Here is a 25,126-nt window from a genome sequence, read left to right as displayed (position 1 = left end):
ATTTCACGACAATAGTAAAATGATATACAAATGTTTATATACTCAAACTTAACAACAATTACAATTCAACAAATTATTGTAGCTACTGAAAAAATTAAAGAATGAGTTATCATGTGGTCCTGATGGAATTTCAGCAGAAACAGATAAATCATTAATAAATAGCATTTCGGTGCCGCTATAGATTATATACAGTCCATTCCATTTAAAACAATCCACCCTGAATAACTTTTCGTACAATAATTTTCTGGAAAATAAAAAAAACACTTCAACAATAGTATACCGGGGGACACATTTTGACATATTCACATTTGATGTTACTTCTCCTATCGCACCGTCAAGAGTATGTCACCAAAATTTTTTTAATGGATCACCCTATATTGTTTCGCATTATTAGATGCTCCATGATGAGCAAATTTCAACAAAGTGTAAAAATATGGTCTGAAGTTTAAGGTTCGGGAGCTACAAATTATTTGAGTTGAAAACGAGCCACCCTGAACTTTTGAAACAATGATTTGTAGGCAAAATAAAAAACAACTCAATAATCATACAGGAGGCCACATTTTGAAATATTCGTTCTAGAGACAAATATAGAAGCAATAAATAAGAAAAAGAGATTTTTTATTAGTTCTTGAATCAAAATCTGATGACTGGACAATGGAAAGAAAAAAATGTTCTATAGTAAATATTCAAAAACGTTTCCACCAACTTCCATACAATGGTACAAATGAGCTCCCAGTACCGCCCTCAAATGGTTGAGAGTATCGGGAGTTATTTATCTGCAATGCCTCATGATATATTCTCTTTCAAATCTTCTGATGTTGATTCTCATACACCTTAGACTACAAACAACCCCATTGAAAAAATCTACAGGAGTGACATCCGGAGACCTTGGTGGTCATTCTGTAGGACCTCTTCTGCCAATCCAGCAACCGGGAAAATGATCATCCGAAAATTGTCGCGTTGGAGCTGCATAATGAGGAGGTGCACCATCCTGCTGAAAAACTATTTCTTTTTTTAATAAATTTATATTCTCCTCAATTGTCCTATTGCCTATATTGGTATCATTCGATTCTCCAACATATTCGAATATTTATCACCAGTCGAATCATCATCGATGTGGTCACCCAAAATTTCTGCCCAAACATTCAGTTTTTGAGGTCGTTGGGTATGCACTTGATGGTATAAATTAGGATTCGTATCACTCCAATGTCGACAATTTTGCCGATTCACCTCTCCTTTCAAACTAAACGTACATTCATCCGAAAAACAAATTTTATAAAAAAAATTCTGATGCAAGTTGATCGGTACCGTGAGACTTTCACAAAGCTCGATACGTCTATCGAAATCATCTTCGTTCCATTCATGGAGTAGTCTAATCATATATAGATAAAATTTGTACTTATGAAGGATCCTGAAAACATATGTAAGACTGATTCCTGATTCTCGAGATAACTTAGTAAGAGAATGCGAATTTTCCAATATGCCCTAAAACTGCAATACAAATAGCTTCATCGTTGATAACTCCAGAATGGTTATGCTTTTTATTGTTAACAGATCCAGTTTCCACGAATTTGTTCAATAATTCCTAAACGTATTTGTGTCGTATATTTCTTCCTGGATAATTATCATTGAACATATGGGCAGCAGCTCTAAAACTATTTCCATTCTGATAGTACAAACTTACTGTAGATCATTGTACCAATGACTCGTAGTACTGCAACTGATCTCTGTGTTTTTACTCAATTTGTCTCTGATGTACTTGATAATAAGCGTCAAGTTGACGTCATCTACACGGTCTTCTGCAAGGCGTATGATCGAGTATCACGACAATAGCTGCTGAAGAAACTGTCGAATTTTGACATATCATCTAATATTCAGTTGATCCTAATTTATACGAACGACGTAGTTATGTTGAATGTGATGGTATAAAATCCTCCTGCTTTGTAGCAAATTCGAGTGTTCCACAGTTGGTCTAATATTGGACCTTTATTATTCATACTATTTATAAATGACATTGCCTATGATATCACTCCTCAGAAATTGCTATTTGTAGATGACATGAAAATGACATCCAAGATGAAGCAGATTGTTTTACATTGCAGGACATAAACTCTTTGACTAATTGGTGTATTCGTAATAAATTGTACTTAAACACAAATAAATGAAAATAATGACATTCAACATAGAATATTACTGGTAACATTCAACTGTGTACAAGATGGTGGAAGTTTAACGCGAATCACGAAATCAAACGATCTGTTTTATCAAAAACTCACGTTTTCCAATCATTTTCAGAATGTAATATCAACTCCAATGAGAAGTCTGGGTTTCTTGATACGCAACTTCAAGGAGTTTAAGACCTTTCATTCTTTCAAAACAGTTTACTTAACACTGATCAAGAGTAATTAGGGTACTGCAGTGTCGTTGGTCGTTTGCATATTTCAAAAAACATGGTGCTTATCCCGAGAGAAGTTATAGCTATGACTCATTGTTGGACGAGTTTCAAATTATATCTCTGAAAAAATTCAGGCAAAGCCGGGATATGTGTTTTGCATATAAAATAATACATGGACAAATAGATTGCTCGCCTCTATTGTCTTAAATGCTATTCAGCGTACCGCGTATTTCATCTAGTTTCTGTAGCATATTTTATATCCCGGTTTCCAATACACTGCATCATTTTCATTCTCTCATTACTACTATATCTAGAAGTATTATTAATGTTCCCAGTGTAGGTATATTTTTTCTAACGTTCAAACAATTCAATAAAGAGATTCACCGTTTCATTCAAAATTGATCTTAATATATGTAAAATTAATCCTAATTCTAATTGTATACACCTGTCAACAGAATTTTGAGCCTGCTGGATGTACTGAATAAAAAAATTAATAAATTAATGAATAAATGAATAAATAAATAAATATTGATGACATATTTATTAAGTTGGAATATTTTATCATTTCTGATGAAGAAAACCACAGTTTCAATAATATTGAATGAATACATCGATTTAAGTTACTTTCTGGATCATATCTCAAAAAAACACAATGCGTGGTTCATCAAAAAAATCACCTCACTGAATTTAGGACTGATATGTTCCAGTAACATAAGTGTTACCTATTCCAAGTATTCAATTTCCAAATGAATCAAAATACTTTATTCCTATTTTTGCAGTGTCCTGCGAAGACAGCTAAATGACACTACAACAAACTATCGAGTCATCAGTAGGTTGATTATGTTTTTTTCTACACCCGTACTCTAACAATACACTTATATGACCATAATCCGTTTCATAATGATATCCATTATGATACAGATTTTTCATAACGATGCAGATTATCAACCAATAGAAACCCATAATTTTTCAATCAAGAATCCTGTTCCTTTGTTTGTCCTAGATTCTAACCTACCTCATGTAATGGTTATTAATACACTCGCATATACCATACAAAACTCGCCTTCGGCTCGTTTCGTATCCCGGTTAATGCTCGTGTCTTAATAACCATCATTACATGATCGTTGCATAATATACTATTATATTTCATATTTAAAGTGTGCATTTATCTTTGCATCAACCAACCCCGCGTATATTTAGTGTATCTTAAGGGTCAGTAAATGTAAAATCTACTATATTGGTAGATTAAAATTTATACAATTTTCATAGCACATTATATTCTTAAATCGATTATCATTTGATAATTCATGCACTGAAACACTGGCTTAAGAAATAAATTTCATGAAAACTGACAAAATTTTATTTTAAAATCAGCTCATAGCGAATAGCGAACATCAAGATATTGATTTATTAATTGAGTTTCTAATGATGGCGAAATTTATTCATTTTCATTACATATAGTTTTTTTAAATTGATTATTAATCAATTTTAATTTCATTCTTATGGAAAAGAATGCACTAAAACACTTGTTTGAAAAATAAATTTCATGAAGACTGAAAAAATTATATTTCAAAATCAGCTAAAAGCGAACAGCTCACGAATGTTTTTCTTATTTGTTATCAACAGGAAAAACGCAAAAGTAGTTAATTGTTTAATTTTCTTATGATGGTGGAATTTATTTCTAAACATTTATTATTGTACAGTAATATATTGCGATAACTGACTAAAGGTTCTTTACTTTACTAGTATATTGAAGCCACATTGAAATTTTTACATGTAAATTTCAATAACATATTTTTTATAAATATTTCAGTACCTAAGAATATTCACAGGGGTCACAAAATATTATTATTGATATTTCACATCTGCCAGGCGTCCCGTGGTGGCTCTTTTTTTTTTCTCTTCTCCTGGTATGATTTACTTTCATGAGATTTCGTTTCGTTATGATATTTTCATATGATATTTCTGCGTATAGAGGGGATAAGCATATAAAAGTCAAAAATGTCCACTTTTCAGAAGGGGATAAAAACTGATTTATTCAAAAATGAAACAACATACTATCAATACTCTTGGGTGAATTAAAAATTTTTGTATTTTACACTTACTACACAAATTTGAAACAAAATACACAACAGAATGTATTGATATTTGAATGATTTGTTGCATCTGCCACAAGAAACAGTTTTATAATACTGACTTACTTGTTCTGCCACACAGTAAAAAACAAAAACGCCTTCTACTTAGATTGAATTAACCAGAAAAAAGCAAGTGAAAAGTGAGTTAAGTTATTAGAACTGAAATAATCTAATTCTCAAACTGAAATAACAAAAATCGCAGTTTTTCAAGTGAGGATTTGAAAAGTTAGTATTTCGAACATTTATCATGATTGTTAGCATCAATCTCATTCGAATCTGGATCTGTCGATACAGTTAAGTAGGATGAAACGAGTGGAATAAACTCTAGTAGGGACAACAGATCAGCCTTCTTTTCTTTAGATATTGGTAATAACTTTCTTCTAATTTTTGGGACGTGGCCACCATCAGTTAATCATTTCGCGGATATTTTCTGTCGCAAAAATGACACCTCCTGGTATGGTTCATAATCATCTGAGTTGGTTTTGAATTGGATGATACCAAACCGTTCGCTTTACTTTAAGGTACGCACAGGTTGCCACTTAAAATCGTCGTGTGCAACGCCTTTTTTACTAATATACTTTTCAACATATTCGAGAATTCTAAAAAGTGGTCTTGGGTCATCTCAATAATCGAAAATCTCTGGCCGCACGATCGGACCAACCGATACCAATCATGGGGATGGCCTATCAAAGTACTGCTTGTTTGTTTTTTCTTTCAAATACAGCAGGATCACCATCGACTTCCGTGTGTGAGTGTCCAGACAACATGAATTTATGTTCAAATACTTGGACACTTTGCAAAGCTAACGTTAGCATCACCGCTACATACAAGTTCTTGTTCTGTTCTCCGCACGTGTATGAATGCACGTATATGTAATTCTATCCAGTAGATTTTGGATATGTTTGAAAATACATGAAGCCATTGCATTGGCCCTACAACCTGCAGTAAGTAACCTCATGCCAAACCTCATGCCAAAATTTACCAAGCAAAATGCTTGGTAAATTTTGTTGTCGTGAATTGTTAAATTGTATGTCCAAAGCTGGCATTCGTAAAAGGCAATTGCATTCGACAGGAATAGTGTAGCCGAACACTGTTGTAAATCCAACGTTGAACATTGGACATTTTCTTTTTCTTTGCTACTTGTTCATCTCCTGTTTTTGTTTATACGTTTCATCTGCTAAAAATAAATCATAGTCTCTCTCAATAGTGAGTTCACACATATCATCTGTAGCAAGATCTCATTTCAGCTTGAATTTTTCGCATTCATCACAAGAATCCAATTTTCTTGTGATAAGACACTCCATGTGGAAATTCTTTTCAGTAAAGCTCGTACATCATTTCATTGTGAAGTGCGACGGTAGATACTTTCTATCATTTTCTCGTCTCGTGAAATGGCTGTCATGTGTAGGAAATGACAATAAATGTGTACGAACATTCTCCATTTATCCGTCATCCATTTATTGAACTCATTTTTTTTCTAAAATTACTTTCTCAATCTTCTAGTAAAGATGAACCATTTAAAAATATGCGTAAACTCATCCCTAGTAATAAATTTCGAGTCATTCTAAACATCTTTTCCAGTAACAATAAACCATTTGTTTTTAAAAAAGTATATCGTCGTTCAAAATATCTCTCTAATGAACATTAAACCACTAAAAACATGTATAATCATCCCCGATGTTTTCGAAAGTTTTGAAGAAAGCTTACCATCATTCAAAACTCATCTTTGTTTGCAAGGTAATTTCACAAATTTTCTACTTCTAGTACTCATCGTTGCACCTTCAAAAATAGGTATGGAAAGTGCCTATGTACCACTCACAAACACTGATAAACACCTGAATAAACTTCAACACAAAATTCACGCAACACACGTTGAGCGTAAAATTACTTAAGTCAGTGAGTCAGTCACTTGAGAATAGGTAGTATGAAACTATATAAGTCTAACTAATATTATTATACCCACCGTAATCATACCATTTCGACTAATGTGTATATACGCAATCATTTTTAACCTATTTATATTCCGTATCTGACTTATGTGATTTTACACAGTCATGCATCTGCAATTATTGTCGACGAATATGACTTACTAGAAAAATGCGATATTTTGACTTATGTGCTTATTCCCACTATACGCAGATTTCATCTCTTCACTATCGATTTCAAAATAGCCTTACTGGGCATCTACTCATATTGTGAAGCAGATTTCCCTACATGATGCAGGTATTTTTTTGATATTCATCGGAATCCGTAGGGAGTGTCGCCTAATTGCACGGAAGCTGGGTTACAAAAATATTTTTCTGGTGAAGGTAAATAGATAACTTTAGTTTACGACGTTCGCTTTGCGGTACGCACAGAATCCAATATTTTTTGTTATTGCAATTCGGGATGAAAATTGTCAGTGCAGTGAAAATCTCACAATGAAGGTTATTTGAATAAATCGATAAAAAATATATTTCATAAATACATAGGGGAAGATGGACACCATTCGTACACTTTTGATTTTTTTAAATTCTGATATTAAAGAGAAATTTCCTAATCGGTTACTATAACAAATTACATACATTAAACTTCCTAATAAAATGAATGGAGACATTATTCCTTAAAATAAATGAATGAAATGCATTTTAGTTAAAGCTGTCAAATGTCCGAATTAACCCCACTATAAGGGTACATTCGTATATGGGTGGGGGAACATTCGGACGTTAGGTTGGTTGGTAGGTAGCTAGGTAGGCACAAGTTAAATACAGTAGCAAAGTAATGATCAAAACTCGTTTTATTTGGCATTAAACATAACAACGATGTAATAAACTAAATGACAATACATTTTATCAACAAAACATGATCTTTCCTTCGAAAAATAAATCAATAAGTAGAAAAACACAACATGGTGTAGATTACAGTAATGTTTATTCCGAATCAATCAATAAGAGATCATTATTATAGTTATTTGGTGTACCGGACTTAAGCAGAAGTTCCTGAAGATCTCAGGTGAGGAAGAACCTATTTGACATCAGAAATGCCAACGCTATGTGTTTCCTCAATATACACAGAAAGAAGTAGGATGTTTCTGTTTTTTCTCGAATATGAAACCTCAGATTCCGTTGGAGAATAATGGCTTATGATTTTTAGCTATGTAGTAGACAATCTTTTTTTTAAATTTGATCAAGACAAAACTGTAGTCATTAATTTTTTCGGTGCTCTCGTTAGCATTGACATATTCATCTTCATCTTCATTGTTATCAGAATAATCTACTACTGACGTCGAACTTTCTTGAAAACTAACGTCAGAGTTTTCAGATTCCGAATCATTGTTTTCTTATTATATTTTTTTGGCTTAGACTGTGCAACAATTTTCAGAGTGAGTTCCAATCTCTCGTTTTCGCTTTTCTTTCTTGGTCGGTCGGTAGCCAAGCGGTTCGGCGTGGGTGCTTTGTTCACTCACTCGAATTGACTGCCGTGTTGGTCGGTGGTTCAAGCCCTAGTCTGAACGATTGATCTTCACTTGCTATCGTCCAAACCGTGTTAGGAATCACACGTTAAAAGGTAAGACCTCGTTAATCCTTAGCTCACACAAGTTTCGACTTCTGAGGGTTATCGTTCGTAGGGGTGCGACAGCTGTTTTCAAACAGATCTATTTTCTTTACTTGTTTCGCATTCTGCAATCTATTCCAATCTCATTCCAATCTATTTTCTTATAACTCTGCACCGTTTTTGCGTATTTTCTGAAATGAAAAAATGTTAATACATATACATGTGGGTACATTCGTACAGTTAGGGGCATATTCGTATGCGTACGAATGCATACGCATACGAATGTGCCCCTCAAGTAGCCTTACGAATCTGGACCGAAGGTCAAAAATGAAAGATTTCTACCCACACACAAATCATGTATAAAAACCCACAAAAAATACGTTATTATTATCGTTACTTACCAATTAGAAATAACCCAATAGAATTTGTCACTTCACATAACCACGAAATACCCGAAAACATCAACAAAATATTTAGTCTGAGCGTGCAAAAACCGATGTCGGCCTCTCGCATTTTTCGCAATGGCCTCACTGGCGGCTATCTTCGTTGACGACTGACAGCCGCCCGAGCCTACTCACACACACAAAGTAGTAATAAATACGTTGTTTTAACAGGCGGTTATGATGATTGTATGAAGCTTCATTACCCTCGTACGAATGGTGCCAATCTTCTCCTACTACATATTTGATGAAAGTTAACTTCGTGAAATTTTTCAGTGATAATTTTTATTTCTCTCCTTTTTATTGCGAGACCATCAGTTGATTTGAAAATATTCTTCGCCGTCCCCGGTCCTCTTATCTGTCCTCTCTTCATACAGCGTAATTCACTTATCATGGAGACACTTATGTATTTTAATCGTTTCTGAAAGCAGATATTCGATTTTTGATTCAGGCGTAGACCTTATTGGGCCGTACTTTTGCAATACTTAGCACGAGTGACAGCCTCACATCCAGTCTAGTGCGATCCCTCGAAAAGAGCAACTTCTCGATATTTTGCTCCGCGCTGGAGATACCGAAATAAATTATTCATTTGAGAAAGTTGCCTAGAATTCGATTTTAACCCTACATACCGAATTTCAACCCAAAATTCGAAATTTGAATTTTTCTGTTATTTTCATGTTCAAGTCAAAATCAATCAAATAAATGTATTGAGATAACTAAAATAGAAAATTATGATTTTATCAAATGTAAGCTGATCGAATTTAGTCTCCTTTACTAGCCTGTCCCCAATTTGGAGGGATTTTTCAATTTCCTGTTGAATATGATTGGGTGCGAATATGCCTCACTTTGAATGGAAAATCGTTATTCTCAATGTTTCAAAGCAGTCTTATATTTCATCATTTATGTAGGTTCCTATTCGGAACCATTATTTGAAAATCGGACTTGAAAATGAAAATTACAAAAAAATTCAAATTTCGAATTTTGCGTTGAAATGTAGTATCTCTGTTTCTGTTTAAAATCTGTTTTTCCGTTAACCAGCTGTCGCACCTCTACGAACGACAACCCTCGGAAGTCAAAACTTGTGCGAACTAAAGACTAACGAGGTTTCACCTTTTAACCTGTGATGTCAAAATCAATTTCAAAGCAAGATTTTCAAATAACTCATTTCGATGTCATCAACGCGAAGTAAAATATCGAGAATATGCCCTTTTCCCAGGAACGCAGTAGGCTGAGTTCAAGGCTGTCACTCGGGCTAAGTATTGCGAAAAGTGTGGCTCACGAATGTCTGGAGAAGTAGACAGCCAAAACCTTCCTTTCCCATGAAAGTAGTTGTTTTGAGGGAGCTTTTTTTCCAGTTTGTGTCTAAAAGTTACTTATTTGCATGATTTGCCCATTTTTGTGAAGAGTTCATTTTAAAATCGATTGCTTCTTTCCATTCTTTGGACAATAATCTCTACAAAAAAACATTTTTCCAAAATAATATCTTCTAAAAATTTCGCTCTTTCAATTCAATGTCATTTACTGCTACAATTTTTCGTGAATAAATTTTACAAAAAATATTTCTCTTCATTCCGAACACTCTCTTAATCATCACTAATTCAAGTAACAAGTCCTTAGCACGTAGCTTATTATACCACGTTACAAACTAACCCTTTGTGTAGTCGACATCAGAATCTGTATTACAACATTGAAACGTCAGATGCATGAGGAAAGGGTCATGTCCACGGTGTTAGATTTATTGCCGATGATAAAGGGCGTAGAAACAGTTTCGGGCAGTTTCCTTTGTGAGGTCATCCAATAATAACAGACACAATATTGTTCATTAGCTAGTACGGTATGATTCGATAGCAGTGATAATTTGTTTATATTAGTCAGTGTTAGGTCAATATAGATTTTCTGTAATTTAACTCTATATGAGCATCTTTTCCAATATGTAGACCTTTTTCACTTTTTTGTATTTTTATGTATTTCCACCTTCCACAACCAAAAATTTCAAATGCTAATGAATAACCCCATACAATATAAACATGAAATATTTCTGCGCAGTTGTTACGTATACGCAAAATATAATTCAGAGTTTTCGAAACTCATATCTAGATGCGAACACGGTATTTCTTCCTACTCACTTTTCGAAAAAACTAGACTCTGAACTGCTAATTCCTTTTTTTTTAATGAACTTTGATGTTTAGAATCTTCCCAGGAACATTTGTCTGTTGACTTTTTTGAAATGCTTATAGATCCCAATGACCTTCCTATGAAGCGTGCGTAGTAATGCGTTGTTAGAACATGCGGTTGTGGATTTCTCCAGTATCATAAGGCTAATTGCACACACAATGATTTTGGACGGCAAGTATAAAATCAGCCGATATTTTATTGGTAGCGGGTGCTTGCAGACTCACCGAATTTTTACCGGTCACCGTAATTAGCACGCACTACCAAAAATAAGTTAATACGTAGTAACTACAATTTCACCGAGCAGTCAAAACTGGAATGGTCGGTAAAAAACGGTGAGTATGCAAGAGTGTATTTAGTCACGTAAGCCACTACTTCCCGGTACTGCCGGCGATACAGTGGCAGTGGACGGCCGTTCACCGGTATTTTACCGGCGACGATCACCGGTCGGCGTGTATGCCAGGTCCCGTTCCCACATGTGATTCACTATTGAAATTTGGACGACCCGCTCGGATCAAAGAATTCAATCTTCTCCTCATCGACTCTCGATCTCTTTCAAAAACACAGGATCGTTTCTGATTGCGTTACACCCAGCAAATTGAATGTCTGCAGTCATTTGTACTAATCGGAATGTTGTTGATTGGTACCAACGGTATTGTTAGATTTTTTATTACTTGGTAGGTCAGTATAGTACGCTATACTTTTATTTCGATATGTTTATAATTTTAATACATATTACCAAAATTGTTATTGCCAAAATTCTGTTTTGCCCCGTATCTTCGAAACGAAGCGCCTCATCAAAAATCATAAAGGGACAAAAGGGACAAAATATCCTCAGAATAGTCCAAGAAATAGTCAGTTAATTTACTGCCGCATATTCAAAGAACACCATATATATGGAATATCCTGACAATTACTTGAATTATAAATGAATATCCTTGCACATATAAACAATGAATCTTTAAATACAGAGGGTGAATGGAGACAATGTGTCCAATGCTTGTTCTTCGTGGCGCCAAATAACAAAAGTGTCATCAATGTAGGAAAACTAACGGGTTGGTTGTTTCAATGAAGCCATGGTAAGCGCTTTCTCCTCGAAAACTTCCATGTAGAAATTTGCAACCACAGAAATGAGAGGACTTCTCTCAGTTACACCATTCATTTGTTCGTAGTACAGTTACTCTACTGGAAATATGTAGTAGTGAGAACTCAATCAAAAAAGGCTGTGATGACCCCTGAGAAAAAGTGTTTGTCTTCAATGTCTCTTCGACAATTACCATGTTGACGAGAAAAACGACATCAAATCTGAGCAGAATATCAGTAGGCTATCTATCCATAGTTTTCATTTACTCGATGAAATGTGTTGACTCCTTTTTCTACGCATGGGCTCGTTAAGTACTTCGCAATAGAATGAATAGGTTAATCAATGAACAGTGTGTAAGATTTTGTTTGTGAATTTTTAAAAGGCCTTGAAGTCTAGGTGGTAATGCTTCAGACTCTCGAAGTAGACGCTTGTCATCAATTGGAATTAATTGGTTGTTTTTTTTTCTGTATCTCCCCCGTGGAGTTGAGATTGAGCATCAGGTAGCTTACTGGGTATAGAAGATCATGTATTTTTTATTAGTAGACCTTTGTTTTCATAACCGCCATGTCGTGGTTTTTATGCTCAAAGAGAATGAGGCCAGAAATAGACTAGAACACAACTTCGATCGACATTCCACCCAGTATACCTGTCAACAACGTAGCCCAATCAGAACAACACAGCACAAATGTGAGTGAGCATTCGCATAGACATATCACCACCATCACCCCCATCATTACCCCCATCACCCCTCAGAGTATAAATATGAGTTGAACAGGGAGCTCCCCAGTCATTCGTTGTTGATACTTGGAAATATTACCTTGGTTCTCGTAGTCAACGCATATACCAGTAGGCAAGCAAACGAAATTTTTGATGATAGAAATTTCATTATAACTTATAACATCATTACCGAAATGACATCAAGTGAAAGATGATTTTATCATGACTCTCTGTTCGATATTCTTGATTTTTTCAAGATATTTTCAGGTTCTTCTTTCAGTTTTCTGTAGAATTTGAAAATAATATCAAGAAAATGCTATTGTTAACCACAGTAAGTACCTGCAAGTCACTAGTATCGTGAATTTTTTTGAAAAGCTTAAAAGCTCGTCGACTCCATCGACAAAAATATCCTATCCATTCTAGCAGAAAGAACTGCCACCAAAGTACACGCTGATTTGCGTGAAACTGTATCTTCAACAAAATAGACTGAACGACATGGTAGATAAAGGAAAATAATGACACCATGATTAGAGGAAGCAATTATTCAAGAAGTTGACGGCAATTCTTCTACAACTACCCGAAAATTAGCTATATGATTCAATGTCAATTATCGAATGTATAGTATCAATACAATATAATACAATAAAATATAATACAGATTACAGAAAATGATCTAATGAGACATATATTTGATGTTCAATGTTTCTTTAAATATGTTAATCATGAAATGTATGTACTTATGCCATCCCACAATAAACGTCAAGATCATTTATAAATCACTTTGGTGGTCATATCATTACGAACGTTATTGTTCAGAACCATTTCTATTTATCTGTATATGAGCTACATTATGAAAAGATCATATCAACCAAGACGTTTTTCAAGTATTGGTACTAGTTTTTAGTGAAACTTACACACAGTTTTTAATATTCGCGTATAAAGAATAGGTTTTCTGTTCTATAAAATTGTAATCGTCAAAATATTCATTTTTATTTCAATATTGCAATGTATTCAGAAAACCCAGCTATACAGATATTACCGTCCCAAGTAATTCTTTCCATCCAGACAGTCATAAAGTAGCAGCCTACAATTCAATGTTGCACAGATCGCTCTCACTACCTTTGTCTGCTAACAATGTAGCTAGGGAGACTTAAATAATTACACAGATAGGCCATAATGATAGTTTCAACGCAGACACAATCAGAAAACAAAGCCGTAAATCAACTTACAGATTAATATATCCCCAGACCAAACAATCAGAAATCAGGAAACTCTAACATATTTTGGTAAAAGGACAGAGATACATTTTTTGCGGGTTTCTACAGGAAAAATATGTGGAAGTGGCATTCACACCACATGCCAGGTTATCTCACTTCATTTTCAATGCCAAAGATAAAGTGGACAAGTCGGATAAATCTGGAGTTAATAAGCTCAAGAGACCGAAGTGTAGTAGTGTATATGTGGGACAATGTGGTCGAAATGTCTCAAAACGGCATACTGAACGTGAAAGGTCCTTCAGACTGAATAAAAATTATTCGACGTTTTCGAACCATTCCTTGGGGTGCAGCCACAAGTTCCCGAATCTAAACGTAACGGAAATTTTGCACTATGCAAGGAAGGGTTTCAAACTCAAATATTTGGAATCCGTGGAAATTCATAATCATGAAAATTGCGGGTGTTACCTGTCAAATGATCAAATCGATATAGTTTACTCACCGGTTTTCAAATTAGCTTATCCACATTGTCACAGATAAACAAAATTCACTCAATTAAGCTAAATACCTCTGTTATTACCTTCAGTGGTATTGTATGTAATTAATCATTATCAGTTTATTGTATAAGTTTGAAAGTGTCATCATAGAACGAAACTGCAGTTAGTTACAAATAAAAGTGGTAAACAATATAGAAAGTTTCAATACTCCATTTTCATTCTCATTTTTCTCATTTCCAACCCCATATAAATTTATTTTTCCGAATCAATTTATGCAAATAAATGAGAAACGTGAATATTGCTGAAATCCCATCGATACTAAATGACAGATCTAAAAGCATAATTTGATGAAATATTCCCGAAATATGCATATGTTCTGTACGTACGTCAAAACTCCCTTCCAAACTTTCACCGTATTTCATTCACTTCCTTCAGACTCGATCCACGGATTCCATTTACCAAATATACTCGTGTAGGGAGTTCCGGGAAATATTATTCAATAACAGCCGCAAATACACCAACCCTAGAATTCCAACTTCTATCGATTAGTGGAAAGAATGAGAATAACATTAGCCTACATTCTAATTTCCTTGAAGAAGCAATCGAATTCGTATCATAATACCGAGTTTGAAAACAAATTCAGGATGGTGAGAACAAGCTAGAGGATGTGTACACGAGAACAAATAACTTCTTGTTTCAGATCACAACTTTGAACACCCCCAGATTAGGTTACCACAAATATCTGCAGAGGTACTAATGCAAAATTAATTATGAATGTGGTACTTACATTCTCACCATCCTCAAATTGTGATATTGTATTTGTGATTTGAATTTGAAACAAGTCATACACTACAGAGTCTTTTAGGATATCCAAAAAAACTTAAGAATACGAAAATGTCTGGAATTTAGAAATTAGATATAAGGACTGCGATGCAAAATATTATGGACAGACGAAAAGATCTATTAAAATAAGATATAAAAAAATCAGCGCACCTGAAATATGAAAGACCAGAAAAATCAGCAGTCACATAATAATATTATGAATAACGATGGTGGACTAATACCTAATAGTATAGTTGGTTGGAATAATATTTTATTTATCAGATGAACCTGATTATTAGGTAGAGCAACATTGTAAAATTAATAAAAAAATTGAGACGCAGATACCTAGCAGAGGTATCTATGATATAAATAAATACACCATTGTATGTATATTTAGTTTTAATCTTCCTCTTAAAGATGATCAGTTGGTGATCGAAACACGTGTCGAAGTGTCAAAAAAACGGTTTGTTGTTGGGATAAAACTCCAGTAATATTCAATAATTATTTCATTTCATTCTTTAGTTCGAAACCATACCAGATCATCAGTCATCTCATTCTGTTTCAAATTTATATATATGAATTTATACTTACAAGAGAAGTTTTGGCGTTCAATATAGTGCAATGTATACACAGAAGATACAAAAATTTGAAAATATTTGGTAATAACTTTCAGTAGTATAGATTATTCACATGAGCACTTCATTAAATATTACTGCATGAACAATTCAAGTTACAGAAAGCATTGAATTCGAAATTGAATCATCGTGAATTCAGTGAATCAATTTCTCTGGAGAGATTTATTTCATAGATAAATGCCTATCTGGCTGAATTCCTCAAACGCTGCCTCTGGCTGGAAACATTCATCATTCGCAAACTGCCTCATACCCAATCGTAAATGTGAGGAATATTTTATCTTTAATGTTCCCGTAGAGCTTTAGGAAAATACGAAACTGAAATAAATTCCGAGCTTAACACATTGAGTTGTTGAAATGAAATTTCATTATCTTCACTCTGGATTTTGTAGATTCAGAGAATATATAATGTGTCATTACTGTGAAGAGAAAAGTGGAATATACATTTCAGTTCACTTTCCTGTGCTAGGAAGTGAAAAATCGAATAGATTTTCACAGCCTCATTGATAAAGAATAAACGGATATAAAAAATAATAGGAAAATGGCCCATATAACCATAATATCAAACTTCATTTTTTTTTGGCAGATTCAAACCCTTGTAACATAATCTCAATTTCAATAGTTATCTTTTCCAAACTACACACGTTGTTGTCATTAAATTGTAATCATTTCCTGAGCACCCTCATTTGTAGAAATATAGATTAACACATTCAAAACGTACTGCATGTTTTGAAATGTTTTGGTCTAAAAACCATTACAAATGATTTTCATTTTCAATAGGAATGGTTGTTTGGACTAGTCAGTCAAAGTGTGAATTACTGTAATTGAAAGGCTGAACTAACCAAGTATCAAAACGTTTAATGCCAATATTTATTTTTCATTTCAAGTAGTTGATTGCAATTTGTAAATATATCATGAAAAATATACAAGGTGAAAAAATCAACTGATAACTATACCAAAATGGATAGCGTAATGAAACAACTGCACTTGATGTAAGAATCAGTGCTACTGATGAGTTCACAAATTTTCACAAACTGGCTGTTTGTGATAAGTCGTCCCTCTACTCATGCCACTTCATTTGTTCATTCAGTATAAGTCAGTTCTCGAATTTTATAGCGTTGGTGCAAATCCGATTGAATAGTGCAGCGCAAAAATGATTCGGCTTACGGCTATCGGGATCCACAGGATCATTTTGAAATTCCGATAAAAGTCTTCTATGCATCAGATCAGACCTTCTTTGGAGTATCGTTCTGATTTATGGAGCTACGCCCCTAAGCATACCCTGAAGCTGCTGGATTCCCTCCAGAAAAGAGCCATCCTCCTGATTGGAAACGCAATCACTTGCAACCTTGATAGTCCGGAACATCGAAGAAAGGTTGGGAGTTTGTCTCTCTTTTGTAGATACTTCCTCGGGAGATATTCAAGTGTCACATTTGATTCCACCAAGAGCAGTGCATATATCAGAAATATGCGAAGGACTGTGGCTGCTCAACGTTTTGGAATTCAGCTTAGTGCTCCTCGAACTTGTCTCTTCAATAACTCTCTCATTTGGAGGACTGCGTTCATGTGGAATGAACGTCCTGAGAACGTTTTTTCAAATGAATTTGATCTTGAGCGATTCAGATCCAACATGAATCGCTACTTTCACATAGGCTTATATATATATATATATATATATATATATATATATATATATATATATATATATATATATATATATATATATATATATATATATATAAGCACATGGTGCTTATGTTTTGTCCTTACAGAAAATATTATTCAATGTTATATCCGAAACTGGTTGTATTGACCTCACCAGTCTCTTCCAGCTTCCCTTCATATGAAGGGAAGTTGATGAAATGAATCACTGGTAATGTTTTCAAAGGGGGAAAACTTCAAAATAATTTCATCTATATCCTCAGCAACTTATCTTATTCTTGTATTAGCAGAATGCATGTTTGAACCATTATCCGGGTATTTTTTTCGACATCTTCGTGTAATTGAAAAATTTCATGATCAGAATGATAGCAGAATCCGTTATGAAGAAATTTTCCATTTGTAGATGGGTCGCCGGTACTCTCATAGAGATGAATAGTACCATAAAGCGATATTCATGATTTCTTTCACCTTATATGGACCGGGCTCGAAGTATTTTATTTCGGTGATATTTCACTCTACTCGTAGTAGAAACAAGAATTTCATTGATTTCGGGCAGTACTTTTCATTCTTCAGATCCAACATTCCTGATGCAGTTCTTTCATAATGATTTCTTGTTTCTGGTGTCCAAATTTTACGTGATAGCTTTCAAATAAAGTTTAGTGAAATGATGTTTTCTATCCAGAATCGTTGGACATTTTTGAAAATAGTTTCAACCTTCAGTATGTTCCAATCTTCCTCTCATTCGTAAAATACAGTTTTCGTCAAGCATTGGCATGAGATTATACAGTCGGCTTGATTTTCCTATTGCCTGAATCTAAAATTCCGTGAAAGAAATCAACGTCCTGATTATTACCAGTTAGAAATTCCTCAGAAACATATATTTTTCCAACTTCCAAATCTCTTTCCCGAACCCTTTGTGCAATTTTTTATTGAGAAAAACATACAAGCAGGTATTCTTACTAACCTTTAATACAATAATATGTCACGGTGATCAGTGGATACGTGTTTTTAATGTAATTGTCATTATTATTATCATTTGAAGGGATAGTAACCGGTTGAAATAATATGAAATTCAAGATTTTCTCTGATAGTATCCATATAAGTCTGTTGCACAATTTCGTTCCTACCCGGATTTGGTCATCGGTCATCGATTTCATCCTTGATTCATTACTCAGGAAAAACAAATGTTTCTCTTCAAATCTCAGAAAACAGTAGTTGAATAAGCTTTCTCGCTACTATATTCTAATACAATAGCATATAGATTTCCTCATTTCATTAATTTTTATAATTCACAAACAAGTCGTATCTATCTTGTTGATTTTTGTAATTGACTCATCAACTCAAACTATTCAAATATTTCATGAGTTTCACATGAAAATTTATTTCATGTTTCGCTCATATCCGAATTTGGTCATCGGTCATCGATTTCATCCTTGATTCATTACTCAGGAAAAACAAATGTTTCTCTTCAAATCTCAGAAAACAGTAGTTGAATAAGCTTTCTCGCTACTGCCGCAGAAACCATGTTCAATTTTTTGTTCTTCTATATTCTAATACAATAGCATATAGATTTCCTCATTTCATTAATTTTTATAATTCACAGACAAGTCGTATCTATCTTGTTGATTTTTGTAATTGACTCATCAACTCAAACTATTCAAATATTTCATGAGTTTCACATGAAAATTTATTTCATGTTTCGCTCATATCCGAATTTGGTCATCGGTCATCGATTTCATCCTTGATTCATTACTCAGGAAAAACAAATGTTTCTCTCCAAATCTCAGAAAACAGTAGTTGAATAAGCTTTCTCGCTACTGCCGCAGAAACCATGTTCAATTTTTTGTTCTTTTACATTCTAATACAGTAGCATATAGATTTCTTCATTTCATTAATTTTTATTATTCACAGACAAGTCGTATCTATCTTGTTGATTTTTGTAATTGACTCATCAACTCAAACTATTCAAATATTTCATGAGTTTCACATGAAAATTTATTTCATGTTTCGCTCATATCCGAATTTGGTCATCGGTCATCGATTTCATCCTTGATTCATTACTCAGAAAAAACAAATGTTTCTCTTCGAAGCTCAGAAAACAGTAGTTGAATAAGCTTTCTCGCTACTGCCGCAGACACCATGTTCAATTTTGTGTTCTTCTATATTCTAATACAATAGCATATAGATTTCCTCATTTCATTAATTTTTATAATTCACAAACAAGTCGTTTCTATCTTGTTGATTTTTGTAATTGACTCATCAACTCAAACTATTCAAATATTTCATGAGTTTCACATGAAAATTTAGATTTTGTAGCATATTTGTCTTGGTTCAAGATTTTTACCAACGGTTCAGCAAAAAAATCAAATCATCTGCTTCAAGATTCCACCAAAGACCAAAGACTTCTTCAGCAAGTTTCTGAATGAAAGTGTTTTAATTTTTCTGAATTGCATTCTTCCATTTTTCAATCATCCTTAACTCAACTCAACTCAACAATTATAACTTGAATTCCTATTCAATTATAGTTTTCAATTATCATAAATTTTCGAATTTGAATTATCATGAAAAAAATTCAATACTACGAATTGAAAAGGCATAAATGAAGTTGCCAGCGAGAGTATATTCCAATCAAGATATTATTTTCATGGAATTTTTATATACATAAACCATATAATCAATGTTCAGAAAAGAATCATATTGGTAAATGCTTTTTGATATCGACACCCATTTATTATATTGTTTAGAAGTTTTGCTATGAATGCTTTCCTTGTGAAACCTCCGTATAACCGGTGGTGCTTTTTATATTTGAACGAATACATTTTTTTGAAAAGTTAATGATATCAATTCAGTTTATTTCCCTCTTTGCTATGTTCATTTGTTCACGCCCTTCTCATTGAAATATATAGGAGAGAAATTTCATCAGTCTGAATTTCGTGACAAGCGTAAAGGGGGTTGCTGAATCTATTTTTTTACTACGGGGTGCTTCTGAAGTGCATGAAACTATAACTAGTCATGCGAAAATATTTGGATTTCTGAAATGTCACGGGCAAATTTCTTGGCAATTCAACGCGATGAGATCTCGAGATCTAGGTCGTAGGTAAAAGCTCGGCAGGAAGAAATATATGAACCTGGGGCGGTTGGTTTCAGATACTTGCATAAATGCATTCGGTATTGAGCGTGATGGGCTCTGGAATAGGATTTATATATGTTAGATATAGATATTATTTGCAACGTTCAGGCATTCATTGGTTGTGAAATGTTCCTGAAATGAATTTTGAAATTTTAACATGGACATACTAGATATTGGTTGTGAGAGATGTGGGTCCACAGAAAAAACTACTGAGTAATGGAATGATGATAAAAACCAAATCAACTTCATTCCAAATGAAAAGTAGAAAGATGCTGTTTTTTAACTTATCTCAACACGAGTTTTTTAAGAAATTTATTATCAGTTTCGGATCTATTTTATTTTTGATCTCATCGATACTGAAATTTGTTTTCCTCAATTATGCAGCCGCAACTTCATTGGTTATCAGCCGCTTTTTCTACTCTCGTAGTAATCATTCTGAACCATGTCGAAAATGTTTCGAAAACTACATGACGTTGTTTGAATTGAAAGGGTATATTTTTAGAAGAGATTAATTTTTGGGAAGAAAGGTTTTGGCTTTCTACTTCTCCATCTTGATACAAAAAATATGGGAATCTTTCAAACAAAGGAAGGAAGCAATCAATTTCGAAAATTAACTTCATAAAAAGATGTGTAAATCATGCAGAGAAGTAACTTTCAAGCAGAAACTGGAAAAAACCCTTTCGAAACGGCTATTTTCATATAAATGTTGAATTACACCAACGAAAAATTCTTTCCAAACAAATACTTTTATATGAACGCTGAACTGTACTAAAAACAATATTTCTATTATCCGTTTCTATCACTGACGAGGGTAGCCTCCATTGTTGGTAATATTTGTCTTTTTTTCAGTGATTTTTTGACAGTCCATAAGAATGTTTACAGTCGGATGGATTAGACATTGAGGTTGTTGGTTTACTAGAATAATATATTCATGAGCCAAATTCTCAACCATAAATGAAAAGAAAATTTGTTCTCGCCTTGTTAGTTTCGCTAGTATTCGCTATTTTTGAACTGTTGGTTTTACATCTTTGAGCTTTTAATCAGTATCATTTCATGAATTTTGCCAGGTGGAAATGTCTCTTCATTTGTTGAATGGTATGTAATCTTCCGGATAGATTGGTGGACCATCTCGATCATTGGATAATTTTTTGCTACTCTATCTATAACCTCATTGTCTCTATTACCACATTGACATGGCACCCCGGAAAAAATTGTTTTCTTGGCAACCCTCAAAAAATTAATTTCAGATATGATGTCCATGCTTATAGGATGAAAATTTATTTTCAATTCATGTTATGTAGGTTAGCAAGTCAATGATAATTGAGAATTGTGAATCGTTATATTCGAAAATTCACAATATAGAAGAGGTTCATGAATATCATTCATCATTTGCACTTAAAAACTTATACTTTTGCTGAAATTAATCGTTGGACATCATACGATGAAACAGAAGTAGTTGCGTACCTGTTTCAGTCTTGGCAATAAGTTAGTCGCATATAGATCGAAACATTTTATTTTGTAACATTGCGTAACATTTCATCATGTAGCAGATGATGGGTCAACAATATATTCATAAATACACCCCACGAATAACAATGAATCGAGGCAATGTTTCGACCTGTTTGCAGTCGGCCTCAGTCGTAAAAATAATACTTACGTTATTTATATTTGTCTGCGTGAATATGATGCATTTTCCGTCATGATTCAGTCAAGTCCTTGGTAAAGTGTAGAGTGGACTTAAAATTCCATCATTTCGTGCAGAGCAATTGTTGCCTTTCATAACATAATTATTGCCAATAATATAAGTTATTGAATATCATGAGGGATGAGACTGAGATATGGAAAATTCACTCGAGATTACGAAATACTTCCATATTATTAGGTACCTGAGTGAGAAAAGTTATCCTATGTATATCTTTGTGATGGCTTCAACCGATACTTTGTAAAATTCCATGTTAACATATTCAAATAATCTTCATTAATAATAATAATAGTGATCATATTTATCACTTCAAATTAATGTATCCAAAAAAAGAACAAAAAATAAAGGTAATTATCCTAGATATCATTGATAATAAAGGGAGAAGTTTATTTTTGTCAAGTGTTAGTGTTAGATATTCTTCTACTGAACTCAAAAACTGAGATGTGTTCTAATTTGTTAATACTCTGTAATCATAGTTTTATGTAAAATTTTTCACGAATGAACTCTATTATTATTTTTCTTAACAGTTTAATAAACCACGACCCGTGTTTTACTATTCAATAGCTTCTTCAGATCAACCAAGAAGCACTTTGTAGATGTTGGAAAGTAGTGAACACGACGGAAGAAGCTACTATATAATAAAACACGTTTCGCGGTTCTCCAAATTGTTGAGTGAAAATATCACAATAGAGTTTTATTCAAATAGGTCGGTATTCACATCTGTACAAGACTTTAGTTTCTACCAATATATGAAATCCATCATCGAAATATTTTTGCCATCTTGATTTCTATAAAAGAAGTTCATTGAATTCAGAAACGTTAAAACTAAAGACTATTAACGGCGACACAATTTGACCTACTCCAGGGACAAAGGTTTATTGAATAATATCTTCAATTTCTGAAATGTTTGGGTTGATAAATTAGGTTCAAGTTCCGAATAACTTAGAAGGAAATGATAATAATTTGACCTTTGTTGTTGTTTATAAATTTCATTCCACACTTCGCTATTTCCAAATTATACAATAGTATATCATGTCTAGGACCGTCCTCAACAACTTCCAGCATTGATATTTCTTCAAGGTAATCTATAAAATTTGTTATGTGCATATTCTTTTCGAAAAAAGTTTCGAATGGTCACTCAGACTAACCAGCATACTTCTTCAGTGCGTTGGTTAGACGTAGGTTATCTCCCACGGATTTGAATACGAAATGGAGATAATGCATTTGCAACTTCCAAAACAACAAAAAGGGATTTTTTTCAATGACAAACCACAAGCACTTCAGAAAAATACTTGAGGCGTTCTAAGAGCGATGCCTGTGCGAAAGTAGGGATTCACATTGGATTAGAATCGCTGGATATTGAGTCCATTTGGAAAAACCTTCTCAGAAAGTTATTTCCACATAAACGCAGTTCTCCAAATAAAAGAGTTCTTAAACAGTGGAGTTCGAGGTATAGTGAGTTGAATCTCAAAACGATGAGCAGCCACAGTCCGTCGCGTATTTCTGATATGTACCGCTCTTGGTGGAATCAACTGTGACAAGTCACTTCAATACCTCCCGTGGAAGTATCTATGAAAAGTATACAACCTTCTTTTGATCTTCCAGACTATCAAAGTTGCAAGTGATATTCGTGATTCCAATCTGGATGGAATCCAGCAGCTTCAGGGTATCCTCAGGAGAGAAGCTCCATACTTGTGAGCAATACTCCAAGAACGTCTGATCTGAGCTTTATGAAGCATCAAAAGTTGCTGAGGTGTGTACTGTTTTCCTGTTCGGAACAGTGTTCAAGCTTTCAGAAGCAGCCTTTGCAATTCCAGCGACATGTTTGTGCCAGGACATATTGATGTCCACTTCAACCCCCAACAAACTCATCGAAGCAGACAGCGGAATTGTCTGTCCTGACGTTATTATATCCGGTAGGGAGACATTTATCTTTTTGGAGAAAATCAATGCCTGAGTTTTCGTGCCATTGAACCTGATTACTTTCGCCCCAATTTCTCATCAAGATATTCAACCTCCTGCTGCCGATGAAGATGTCCATCTGCAGCCGATATCCTGGAATCCAAATGAAATGACGAGACGTGTCTAGATTTTTGCTTTCCTCCAACTAAATATACAATCAAAAAGACGGGTTGTAGACAATATGGTTTTCTTGGGAACACCAGCGTTGATGGTAAAACTATTCGAGAGATATTAATCGATGCCACTTGAAGCGAAGGTCTGTTCAGGAAGTTGGAGAGCCATACACAAAAATGATCCCACAAGCCATAGCATCGAACTTTGGTCAGCAAACCCTCATGTCAAAGACCTTAGAAATATCAAGCGTAACAGCTTTTGACTCTGCTTGTTTCTCGATTGCGTTATTCCAAAAATGGGTGACATACGATGCAAGGTCGTCTGTTGATTTTTGTTTTCGAAAGCCATATTGATGATAGTACAAGATGTTGAAGTCTTCCAAATATTTAAGGATATGGTGGTTTACGGCTTTTTCCATGATTTTTGAAATCACTGACAACAAAGAGTATTCGTTGTCGACTTCTCAATAGTTGAATTGGAAACAATATGAAGAAACTATTCTTAAGTGGTGACAGGAATCAATGAAAATTGTTACTTGTATTGTCAGTTTTTTTTTTTTCATTAGGAAATAGCTGAAAAAATTGGTATTCTTCAGAGCCACTAAACCTGAGTTTATCGTTATGTGATCTCACACGAAACGCTCTAGTGTTGGGCAACTCTCAAAGACAAAACTGAAAAGAGTGGGTTTTATGAAATGATCTGTGAGGATTTTCCAAAAAAGTATACCAGTCATACTGAACGATCTATTGAAGAACATGATACATCAAATTTCGTAGACCACCAGAAAATTCCAATGTCACTCAAAACGCCGTAGAACAAATAAGCCCTGCTTGTGTGTCTATTTCCAAAGTTAGGAAATAGCAAAATGTGGCATGAGAACTAGGAACAATAACAAAGATATCATTTCAGACGAC

General features: G+C 34.1%; 1 protein-coding gene across 2 annotated transcripts in view; it reads right to left on the bottom strand.

Moving 5' to 3' along the window:
* Positions 1-25,126, bottom strand: part of LOC111512334 (uncharacterized) — a 236,630-nt gene that overhangs the window by 184,326 nt on the left and 27,178 nt on the right. Inside the window, exon 1 of one of the 2 annotated variants that reach the window (XR_012466890.1) lies at positions 6,238-6,414. The exons of the other annotated variant lie outside the window; for it this stretch is intronic. The gene's annotated coding sequence lies outside the window, so the exon portion shown is untranslated. Of the gene's footprint in view, positions 1-6,237; positions 6,415-25,126 lie in introns of those variants that run through there. 2 annotated transcript variants of the gene reach the window in all.

Source organism: Leptinotarsa decemlineata, unplaced genomic scaffold (genome assembly GCF_025532065.1).
Source record: "Leptinotarsa decemlineata unplaced genomic scaffold, Ldec_3_MD MMD2_tig00026299_RagTag_RagTag, whole genome shotgun sequence".
In the NCBI taxonomy this organism is placed as follows: Eukaryota; Metazoa; Arthropoda; class Insecta; order Coleoptera; family Chrysomelidae; genus Leptinotarsa; species Leptinotarsa decemlineata.
This window is presented reverse-complemented; position numbering and strand designations above follow the sequence as displayed.